At 39.3% G+C, this 10,423-nt stretch overlaps 1 long non-coding RNA gene across 1 annotated transcript; it reads right to left on the bottom strand.

Annotated features, from left to right (window-relative positions):
- Positions 1–1,239: 1,239 nt before the first annotated feature.
- Positions 1,240–9,524, bottom strand: LOC147361739 (uncharacterized). Its single transcript, XR_015137555.1, has 3 exons — positions 9,444–9,524; positions 4,743–4,787; positions 1,240–3,959 (listed from the first exon to the last, which is right to left on the bottom strand). It is a non-coding gene; the product is annotated as an uncharacterized LOC147361739 (long non-coding RNA).
- Between the last annotated feature and the right edge of the window lie 899 nt (positions 9,525–10,423).

Below are 10,423 nucleotides of genomic sequence, written 5' to 3'. Positions count from 1 at the left end.
TACTGGATTTCAGCTTCAACATCAGTCCTTCCAATGAATATTCAGGACTTATTTGCTTGAGGATGGACTGGTTGGATCTCCTTGCAGTTCAAGGGACTCTCAAGAGTCTTCTCCAACACCACAGTTCAAAAGCATCAATTCTTTGGTGCTCAGTTTCCTTTATAGTCCAACTCTCACATCCATACATGACTACTGGAAAAACCATAGGCTTGGCTAGATGGACCTTTGTTGGCAAAGTAATGTCTCTCCTTTTAATACTCTAAGTTGGTCATGATTTTCCTTCCAAGGAGTAAGCATCTTTTAATTTCATGGCTGCAGTCACCATCTGCAGTGAGTTTGGAGCCAAAAAAAAAAGATAAAGTCTGTCACTGTTTCCACTGTTTCCCCATCTATTTGCCATGAACTGATGGGACTAGATAGCATGATCTTAGTTTTCTGAATATTGAGATTTAAGCCAACTTTTTCACTCTCCTCTTTCAGTGTCATCAAGAGGCTCTTTAGTTCTTCACTTTCTGCCATAAGGGTGATGTCATCTGCGTATCTGAAGTTATTGATATTTCTCCTGGCAATCTTGATTCCAGCTTGTGCTTCATCCAGCCAAGCATTTTTCATGATGTACTGTGCATATAAGTTAAATAAGCAGGGTAACAATATACAGCCTTGATGTACTCTCTACCTATTTGGAACCAGTTTGTTTTTCCATGTCCAGTTATAACTGTTGCTTCCTGATCTGCATGCAAATTTCTCAAGAGGCAGCTCAAATGGTCTGGTATTCCCATCTCTTGAAGAATTTTCCAGAGTTTGTTGTGATCCACACAGTCAAAGGCTTTGGCATAGTCAATAAAGCAGAAATAGATGTTTTTCTAGAACTCTCTTGCTTTTTTTATGATCCAGCGGATGTTGGCAATTTGATATCTGGTTCCTCTGCCTTTTCTTAAACCAGCTTGAACATCTGGAAGTTCACTGTTCACATATTGTTGTAGCCTGGCTTGGAGAATTTTGAGCATTACTTTACTAGTGTGTGAGATGAGTGCAATTGTGCGGTAGTTTGAGCATTCCTTGGCATTGCATTTCTTTGGGATTGGAATGAAAAGTGACATTTTCCAGTCTTGTGGCCACTGCTGAGTTTTCCCAATTTGTTGGCATATTGAGTGCGGTACTTTCACAGCATTGTCTTCTAGGATTTGAATTAGCTCAACTGGAATTCCATCACATCCACTAGCTTTGTTTGCAGTGATGCTTCCTAAGGTCCACTTGACTTTACATTCCAGGATGTCTCGCTCTAAATGAGTGATCACACCATTGTGATTATCTGGGTCGTGAAGATCTTTTTTGTACAGTTCTTCTGTGTATTCTTGCCACCTCTTCTTAATATCTTCTGCTTCTGTTAGGTCCATATATTTTCTGTACTTTATTGAGCCCATCTTTGATTGAAATGTTCCCTTGGTATCTAATTTTCTTGAAGAGATCTCTAGTCTTTCCCATTCTATTGTTTTCCTCTATTTCTTTACACTGATCACTGAGGAAGGCTTTCTTATCTCTCCTTGCTATTCTTTGGAATTTTGCATTAAAATGGATATATCTTTCCTTTTCTCCTTTGCTTTTCACTTCTCTTCTTGTCACAGCTATTTGTAAGGCCTCCTCAGACAACCATTTTGTTTTTTTGCATTTCTTTTTCTTGGGGATGGTTTTGATCCCTGTCTCCTGTACAATGTCATGAGCCTCCGTCCATAGTTCATCAGGCACTCTGTCTATCAGATCAAGTCCCTTAAATCTATTTCTCACTTCCACTGTATAATTATAAGGGATTTGATTTAGGTTATACCTGAATGGTCTAGTGGTTTCCCTACTTTCTTCAATTTAAGTCTGAATTTGGCAATAAGGAGTTCATGATCTGAGCCACAGTCAGCTCCCTGTCTTGTTTTTGCTGACTGTATAGAGTTTCTACACCTTTGGCTGCAAAGAATATAATCAATCTGATTTTGGTGTTGACCATCTGGTGATATCCATGTGTACAGTCTTCTTTTGGGTTGTTGGAAGAGGGTGCTTGCTATGACCAGTGCGTTCTCCTGGCAAAACTCTATTAATGAGACAAGCATCAGAATATTTCCAGATTTGTCAACCTACAAGATTAGAATTAGGAAATAATCAAACAACTCCTTCAAAAGTCTGAGGGACATTATTTCCAACTTGACTATTCACTTAGCCAAAATATGAATTCAGTGTGAGGGCACTTGAGTATTTCCAAGTAAGCTTATCAAGTCTATCTTCTATGTACTGTTCTCAGGAAACTACAGGAAGAAGTGTTCTACAGTAACAAGGGGAAAACCAAGAAAGAGAGAGACACAGGATCCAAAAACCAGGGGAATCAAGAGTGAGGCAAAGGGGGTCCCAAAACACTGGTGAAGGAGAAGTTCAGGGTGGCAGATGTACGCCAGAAATACAGGACACGGTTTAGACTGGAAGTCAAAAGATTTATAAGAAGGGTGGATCCAAGAGGATAAAACTGATAAAACATCTGTTGGAAAAAAAAGAAAAAAACATCTGTTGGGCTTGATACAATCAGAAAGGAGTTTAGAAATGATGGAGGGGAAAAGAAACAGAAATGAAAGCAAACTAAAGAACAGGACAGTTTTATACTTCATTGAAATTTTTTCAAAATGGTACAAGAAAGGAAAAATAATCATAGAATATCACATAGCTCACATAATAGTCACATAGTCTGTCACACAGTCCTAAAGTTGTAAACTTATGAATAGTTACACATCTTATAAACACTGAAGATTAAACAAAATTATGACATATCTATATAGGGTAAATGTGGAGGTGGTGTGCACATTTGAGAATAGTGGATAAGACTGCTAAATTCTCATCTTCCACAGCAGGAAGTGAATAGGCAATACTGAAAAATCAAGATGTAGCAGTGTTAGCAAGTTGTTTAGTGATACGGATGTAAGTATCAAAAGCAATAGAATCAAGTTTGATGGAGGAGGCTTCCAGAGAGTTGGAAAATGGAAGGCAGAGGGCAGATGTGAATAGGTAGAGCGATTTTCATGATAAGACTTATGGGACTATCTAATTCCTTAAATTCAATGCACTCTGATAAAACAAAGATTAAACATCTTAAACAAGAGAGTGTTAGGGTGAATTCTCATGTTGATAAAAGGAAGAGGAAATGAAAGTTTAATTGCCTAAGAGGGAAAAAACATTTAAATTGTAAAGTGTCAGAAAGTTAGCAAATAAGAGGGAATTTTTTTTTTTAATTTGAAGAATGTATATTTCAAAGATGGTGGAGCAGTCTTCTCCTCAGGTGTCATCTAAAACCAACAAAAAGAACAAGAGGCAATAAAAAACTTTTCATCAGTGGCACTAATACATATCCATTGCCCCAAACAGTGAAACATGCAGACAGAAAGTGGATGGAGAGGCAGTAACTAGTTTGGCCAGGTAGGGGAAGGTGAAACCTAAGAACATTCAGGGGGGATAATGACCAGAACTCAGCTGCTGTAGCCCTCAGGCTCACATGCTGGAAGCATCAGGTACTGAAGATGGAGAAAGTGGGGAGGTGAGAAAAGAGAGGGCTAGACTGAAAGTCTGCACAAAGAGCATTTGGACCCCAGACCCCTACCCTACTCTGTACCATCACAGAGCTACCCCCTCTCAACCCTCAAAAGATGTGAAAGCTTTATTTTCTGCCACTGAACCAGGTTTTCAATGTATGCCCTTTAAGCAGTAGCCATGGTGTAGGGCAGAGATCGGTGAGTTTCCAAGGTGGCTCAGTGGGTAAAGAATCTACCTGCAGTTCAGGAGACGTGGGTTTGATCCCTGGGTCAGGAAGATCTCCTGGGGGAGAGCATGGCAATCCACTCTAGTATTCTTGCCTGGAGAATCCCATGGACAGAGGATCCTGGTGGGCTACAGTCCATAGAGTCGCAAAGAGTCGGACACAACTGAAGCGACTGTGCATGCGTGCATGCACAGGGAAGAGATAAGATGCCAAATGGAAAAAAGAGCATTAAATAAAACTGCGTACAGAGTCATGTGATCCCAGGCCACCTCCCAGAAAAACTGCAAACCCCTGCGAAAACCCTTACTCTCTTGGAGGTAAGCTCTGGGGGACAGCAGGTGGTGTGAGTTTCCTTCATATAGACTCAGGGGGCTTGAACATGAACATTTCAGTGGTCACTGTGATGCCCCAATACTAGAGGCCCATGTCCACCATGTTTATAACTGTATACACGACCCACTGCTGTCCCCATCCCCAAAAGCATGACACACCGTACTTCTTGACAAAGGACGTGTGGGGATCCTGAACCAGATTTTATTTTATTTAGAAAAAACAAATATATTATTTCTTGTAACCAAATATTGTGATAGCCACAGCTGTCTTTGTTTAAGCAATTTCTTCTGCCACAAATGCCTTCAAACCTCACCTTCCTAGTGAAATCCTTGTCTAAGCGCAGCCGGGTCACCCTCTTTCTCTGGTTTTCTCTTATTCTCTTCCATTGGGCAGAACTAATTACGCTTGCATTTTTATTCCCATAGCTCTTTATATTTACCTCCAAGACACACTTTGTTCTATGGTGTCTTGCCATTGCCTTAGTGTGTATATCCCTTCTAGATTACAAAACTCCTGGATGGGAAAATCAATGTCATATTCATCCTTGACATGCCGGTAACCTCCATTTCTTGGATCTACATCTAGTGTAAGAACCCACTGTCACCATCAAGGGACTACTCACCATCATCTTTAGTAGCTCCACAAAGTCTGAAGAGGTGTTTATGTGCTGGAAAAATAACAGCACAGTATACTATGTATATGAATATAACTCTACACGTATTTATTATTTCTGTCCAATAAAGACTATAAAACTTGCTTCAAGCTATTAAATAATAAAACTCTAGAAAGAAAATCCAGATAAAATTGGCAAGGAGGGTGGCCATTGGAGAAGCTGAAAAGCCTTATATGCACAATAAACAACCAGACTTTCTGAATTAAATATTGATTTTACAAGTATAAGAGTGAAACCAGATTCTCCTAGAATATTTGACATGTGTGTGTGTGCTCAGTCATGTCTGACTCTTTGTGACTCCATGTACTGTAGCCCTCCAGGCTCCTCTGTCCGTGGAATTTTCCAGGCAAGGATACTAGAACAGGTTGCCATTTCCTAGTCCAGGAGATCTTCCCAACACAGGGATCAAACCTGCATCCTGCATTGACAGGCAAATTCTTACCATGTGCTACCTACAAAGCCCCATTTGACAAGTATCATTCCCTAATTCTATGAAATCTTAGTGGGATATTAGATAGACATCATGACCCACGAAGAAAAAACCCTAGTAACTGTGTTTGGGAAATCTTGAGGAAGTTGAAAAGTAGACTGATGATGTGAGAAATCTAAGAACACCAAAACTGAAGAGAGGTGTTTAAAATTACTTTTTTATTGAAAGCATTTACTGTAGAAAATTTGAAAAATATAAAATGTGTAACGAAAATAATAAAGTGTCTGTAATCACCCTTGACCCACAAAAAAGACTCTGGAAATATATTCACCCATCAGTTTCACTTTTGTACAGGAGGAGGAAAAAATACCACTCAGTCAACTTAGCGAACATGTTAAGAAAATTTGGTACTTAATAATCAGAATCCTGTCAGGATCATCTAGTTGCCACATCAGAGTGACATTTCTGGACAATAGGAGGAAGACGGCCTTTTACAAGGTCTTTATCAATATCTTGGAAAGTATGGGGCACATGCTAGTTGTCATAGTCAAGTGGGAAGGCACAAAAGAAGGGATCCATAGGGCTCTCCCGTGGGCCTGTGCTCTAAGCCTTGTTAGCGACAGAAGTTGCACTAGATCTCTTTACCCCTTTCTGGGTCATAAAAGAGACAAGTAGGAAACCATCTCACTGGATATTGCCATAAGCTAGGGCCTAGCTGGACCCTTCAGACAACTCGCAGTGAAGATGAGTTCATGGTCAAAAATTATAACTCCTGTATAGGTCTAACTGGGTCCCTTTGCTGTCTGCCTGAAACTATCAAAACATTATTAATTAACTATACTCCAATATAAGATAAAAAGTTTTAAAAAAAAGAAATATTCTAAAATTGACTGTGGTAATTGTTGCACATATCTATGAATATAGAAAAAAAACATTGAATTGTACACTTAAAATGGATGGTATGTAAACTATATCTCAATTACGCTGTTTTAAAATAATAAAACAGTAATGATAGAATATGACAAAAAATTTAATAAATAAAATTTTTAAATTTTTGTAAAAAAACAAGGAAGTCAACTGCCATGAAAGAGATGCAACATGAGAGAAAGAATTACAGTTACTATATATAAAATGGAAAGGGCTCCCAGGTGGTTAGATGGTTAGGACTAGGTGCTTTCACTGCCAAGGCCTGTGTTCCATCCCTGGTTGGAGAACTAAGATCCTAAAAGCTGCAAGATGTAGCCAAAAAATAAATAAATAAAATAAAATAGATAAACAATAAGGACCTACTGTATAGCACAGAGAACTATATTCAGTATCTTGTAATAACCTATAATGGAAAAGAATCTGAAAAAGAATATATATATGTGTGTGCGTATATACTTAACCGAATCACTTTGCTGTACAACTGAAACATTCTAAATCAACTATATTTCAATTAAAAAAATTTACAGTACTGGAACTAGGAGCAATAGGACAATCTGAAAGGAACTTTGAATCTGTTTCAAATGTGTAAAGAGCTAAAGGAAAAATAGATTCCATAAAACGAGGACAGGACATTATAAAAAAAAAATCCATATTTGAAAATGAGCTACAAGATATACTAGAAAACATAGGGCTTCCCTGGTGGTCCAGTGGTTAAGAATCCACCTTGCAATGCAAAGTACACCAGTTCCTTCCCTGGTCTGGGAAGATCCCACATGCTGAGGAGCAGTAGCCCGTGTGCCACAACTACTGAGCCAACGCTGCAGCTTCTGAAGCTTGCATGCCTAGAGCCTGTGCTCTGCAACAAGAGAAGTCCCTGCAACAAAGAACAACCTCCGCTAACTGCAACTAGAGAAACCCCATGCACACCAATGAAGACCCTCCACAGCCAAAAAAATAAAAATAAATAAATTTTAAGAAAAAGAAAACAAAGTCACTGGGATAAATTCAAGTAAGTACTTAATTTAAGTACTTAATTGAGCACCATTTTTGTGTGTAGGGTCTCATGCTGCAATGAGGTACAAAGTTCAGTTGACAGAACTTGTGTTAAGCTTTAAAGACTCTTTTGCAGAATCTTTCAACCTGAACTCTTCACTAGAGTTCCTTCTCATACAGGCTTATTAAAAAAAAATTGTCAAATGCTCCTACTATTATGACAGCACTGAGATTGGTGGGACAGATAATAAAATTGAAGGGCAGTCTTTGCCCTTGAGGAATTTATGATCCAATAGAGAGTGATTTCTATGAGAGAGATACAAGAATAGAATATTGTCTAAATTATAAAAGCTGTGGTTGTAACAGGTACCAGGTACTCAGCTTTACAAAACGCTCACTTAATTGCATTCTCTAATCTTCACAGCAACCCAATAAGATTAATATTATCATTGTCAGTTCAGTTCAGTGGCTCAGTCATGTCCGACTCTTTGTGACCCCATGGACTGCAGCATGCCAGGCTTCCCTGTCCATCACCAACTCCTGGAGCTTACTCAAACTCATGTCCATCACATCACATCACATCGGTGATGCCAACCAACCATCTCAACCTCTATTGTCCCCTTCTCCTCCGGCCTTCAATCTTTCCCAGCATCAGGGTCTTTTCCAAGGAGTCGGTTTTTCGCATCAGGTGGCCAAAGTATTGGAGTTTCAGGTTCATCATCACCCCCATTTTATGAGGAGAATATGGATCCTTAGAAAGTTATAGTGTCTTTCTCAAAGTTAAACAGGTAGAAGATTTTAGAGTTAGAATTTCAACCCAAGTCCTCTGACCCCCAGCATCCACATTCGTTTTTAGTACACTTGACTTGTACTGATACAAAATGCTTTCAGAGGAAGGAGGAATGGTCTAGCCTCATAAAAGTTTATCTTCCTCTCAATTTGATCTCAGTTTTTTCCATTCCACAATAAGACAATTACCACTCAAAGAACAATTTTTTACTCTGAAGTCAATGAATCTCAAGGTATTATTCCAACTTGCAAGGAATTTCAGGTAGACAGAATGAGAGGAAAAAACTAAATAATGTATAAATATTATAAAATATATAAATATTTGTATGTATAATATATCTTTTAAATGACAAGTAAAAGAGGAACAGTGAGGCCTCAAATAGAAAGCATGGAGAAGAGGAAAGGAGTTGGAAGAACCAGTCCTTAAAGAAAAGAAATCAGAGGGAAAAAAAAGGAAGATCGTTACAGGGGAGTTGACGCAAAGGGTTGGAAAATGCAGTCCATGAGTTTTCATAAGAGTGGCAGTTTTTCAATCCCGGCTGTTTTTTTTCCAACTGTTTGACAGGTATTATTTACCGTCCTCCGGACCTCAAGTGTCAATTTCTTCATCTTTTAAATGGGAATAAAAATGTCTGATTCACAGGATTTTGTCGGAAGTAAACGAGAGCTTTTAAGTGACTTGCTCTCTGCCCTGCACATCTCAAGGAGGAGTCAACAAATGTCAGACGTACACATGTCTATTATTCCACGTAAAGCTGAGAAAATTGAGGGAAATGTAATTATAGCCTTCTAGAATATGAAGGGTTTTGAAAGAAAAGATGATAACTGTTTTCAATGTTCACAGAAGAGATCACCCCCACTCTATCCCCCCAAAAAAGAATTTAAACTGATTGTGGCTATATCTGACAATGGCAGTATTGGAAGCCAGATCCATTTCAGAGAGTTGGAAGTCAGTAGGGGCTACTGGCAGGGAGACGGGGGTCCATAAAAAGAGAAAAGACTTGTTATCTCTTTGGACCTATTTTGAAACCAGGAGTAGTCTCTTCTCGGACTAAGATGATAGGATTCTGTAAATATATAAGCTGATGTTTGCCAATAAAAATTTCCTCTTGTGTGGCCCTTTTTTATCCCAATAATGATTTCCTGCTCTACACTGGCTGCCAAATGTATCCAAAATGTAATCAGTAGATTCGTAAGTCAAATTGCAAGCTTTAGAAATAATGGCTAATGCTCTGATCATTGGCAGTAGTATTTTAAAGCCAGCCAATGTTTAAGGGTTCTTGGGGCTTCAAACTCAGCTGTAGCTTTGTTTTAACCTTTTCCCCTTTCAACACCTCAGAAAAGATCAGGGAAAATCCTCTTTGCCAAGAATCATCTTTTCTCATTAGAATTATTCTTAGTTTCATCTGGAGTCAAAATTAAATTTTATAATCCTCAGCTTCCAAGTTATCAACCAAATCTCCCTGAAACCAAACTGTTGAACATTTTTCCTACCAGGAAAATCTACTTACCTCTCTTTTCCACACTGAGAGCACCAGCTACCCAGAAATGGCAATATGGAATCAGGGTAGACAGGCAGAGTATGCTCTGGAGAGGGAAGGAAAGAGACAGCATCAGGCACAGTGGTCACTGAACTCCCTCCCATGGCTCCGTTCTCTTTGTAACTAATTTGCCTATGAGCTAAACCTTCCCTCTTTGAATTCTTGGGTCCCTAAACCTAGCTTGACATCCTGAAGGCAGCCTGCCCCGTCTGCCCCTCTTCTTACTTCCTGCTTCTCTTAACCCATAACCTAACTTGAGGCTCTCTCTGCTAACAATTGCAATCCACCTCCCACTCCCATTTTGATGGCTCCTTAGCCTTTCTGATCCTGGAGCTTGCTGTGGCTATGAAGGACGGTACCAAGTCAGCATTTTCCAAGTGTCTTCTGCACTGTGCCAAGGCGGGGATGTGCTCCTTAGACTAAATTCTCCTGCAGAGTCACAATGTGCGGTAAGTAGCACAATAGAGGTTCTAAGACATCCTGCAGGAATAAAGAGGGGTGGGGGGATAACTTTGTTTAACCCAGCATCTTCCTGTCTAGATTAGATGACTACTTTTTCATCAAAAAGCCTACCTCCCCCTTTTTAATTTCCTAAACCTAAATAGTGGTTTAGGATTCATACTGGGCGCAAACGTTGGCTCCAACTCATTCTAAGTCTATGATTCTGGACAAGTTCTTTAGCTTCTCTCAACCAGTTTCCGTATCAGGAAATCAGTGCTAACATGAGTTAATATTAGTATCACCTTGGGTTTTTGTAAGACTAAGACACATTCCCAGCACATGCTAAGCTCTCATTAAAAGCTCTATTTTTAATTAATTCTTCTTAAATAATGCCTACCTCCCCCTGCAGGATTACTGTATCTGATTTCAGCCAGCCTCCCAGCTTTAAGTCTCTTTCCTGCTCCAGTGATTCCTGCAGATTGTTGCCAAAGAATTATTCTAAAGTACTG

The sequence above is a fragment of the Bos grunniens genome, chromosome 12, assembly GCF_055505025.1.
Source record: "Bos grunniens cultivar Pamir isolate PY7600 chromosome 12, Bosgru_T2T1.0, whole genome shotgun sequence".
Classification (NCBI taxonomy): domain Eukaryota; kingdom Metazoa; phylum Chordata; class Mammalia; order Artiodactyla; family Bovidae; genus Bos; species Bos grunniens.
The sequence above is the reverse complement of the archived record's forward strand: the minus strand, read 5'-3'. Positions and strand labels throughout refer to the sequence as shown.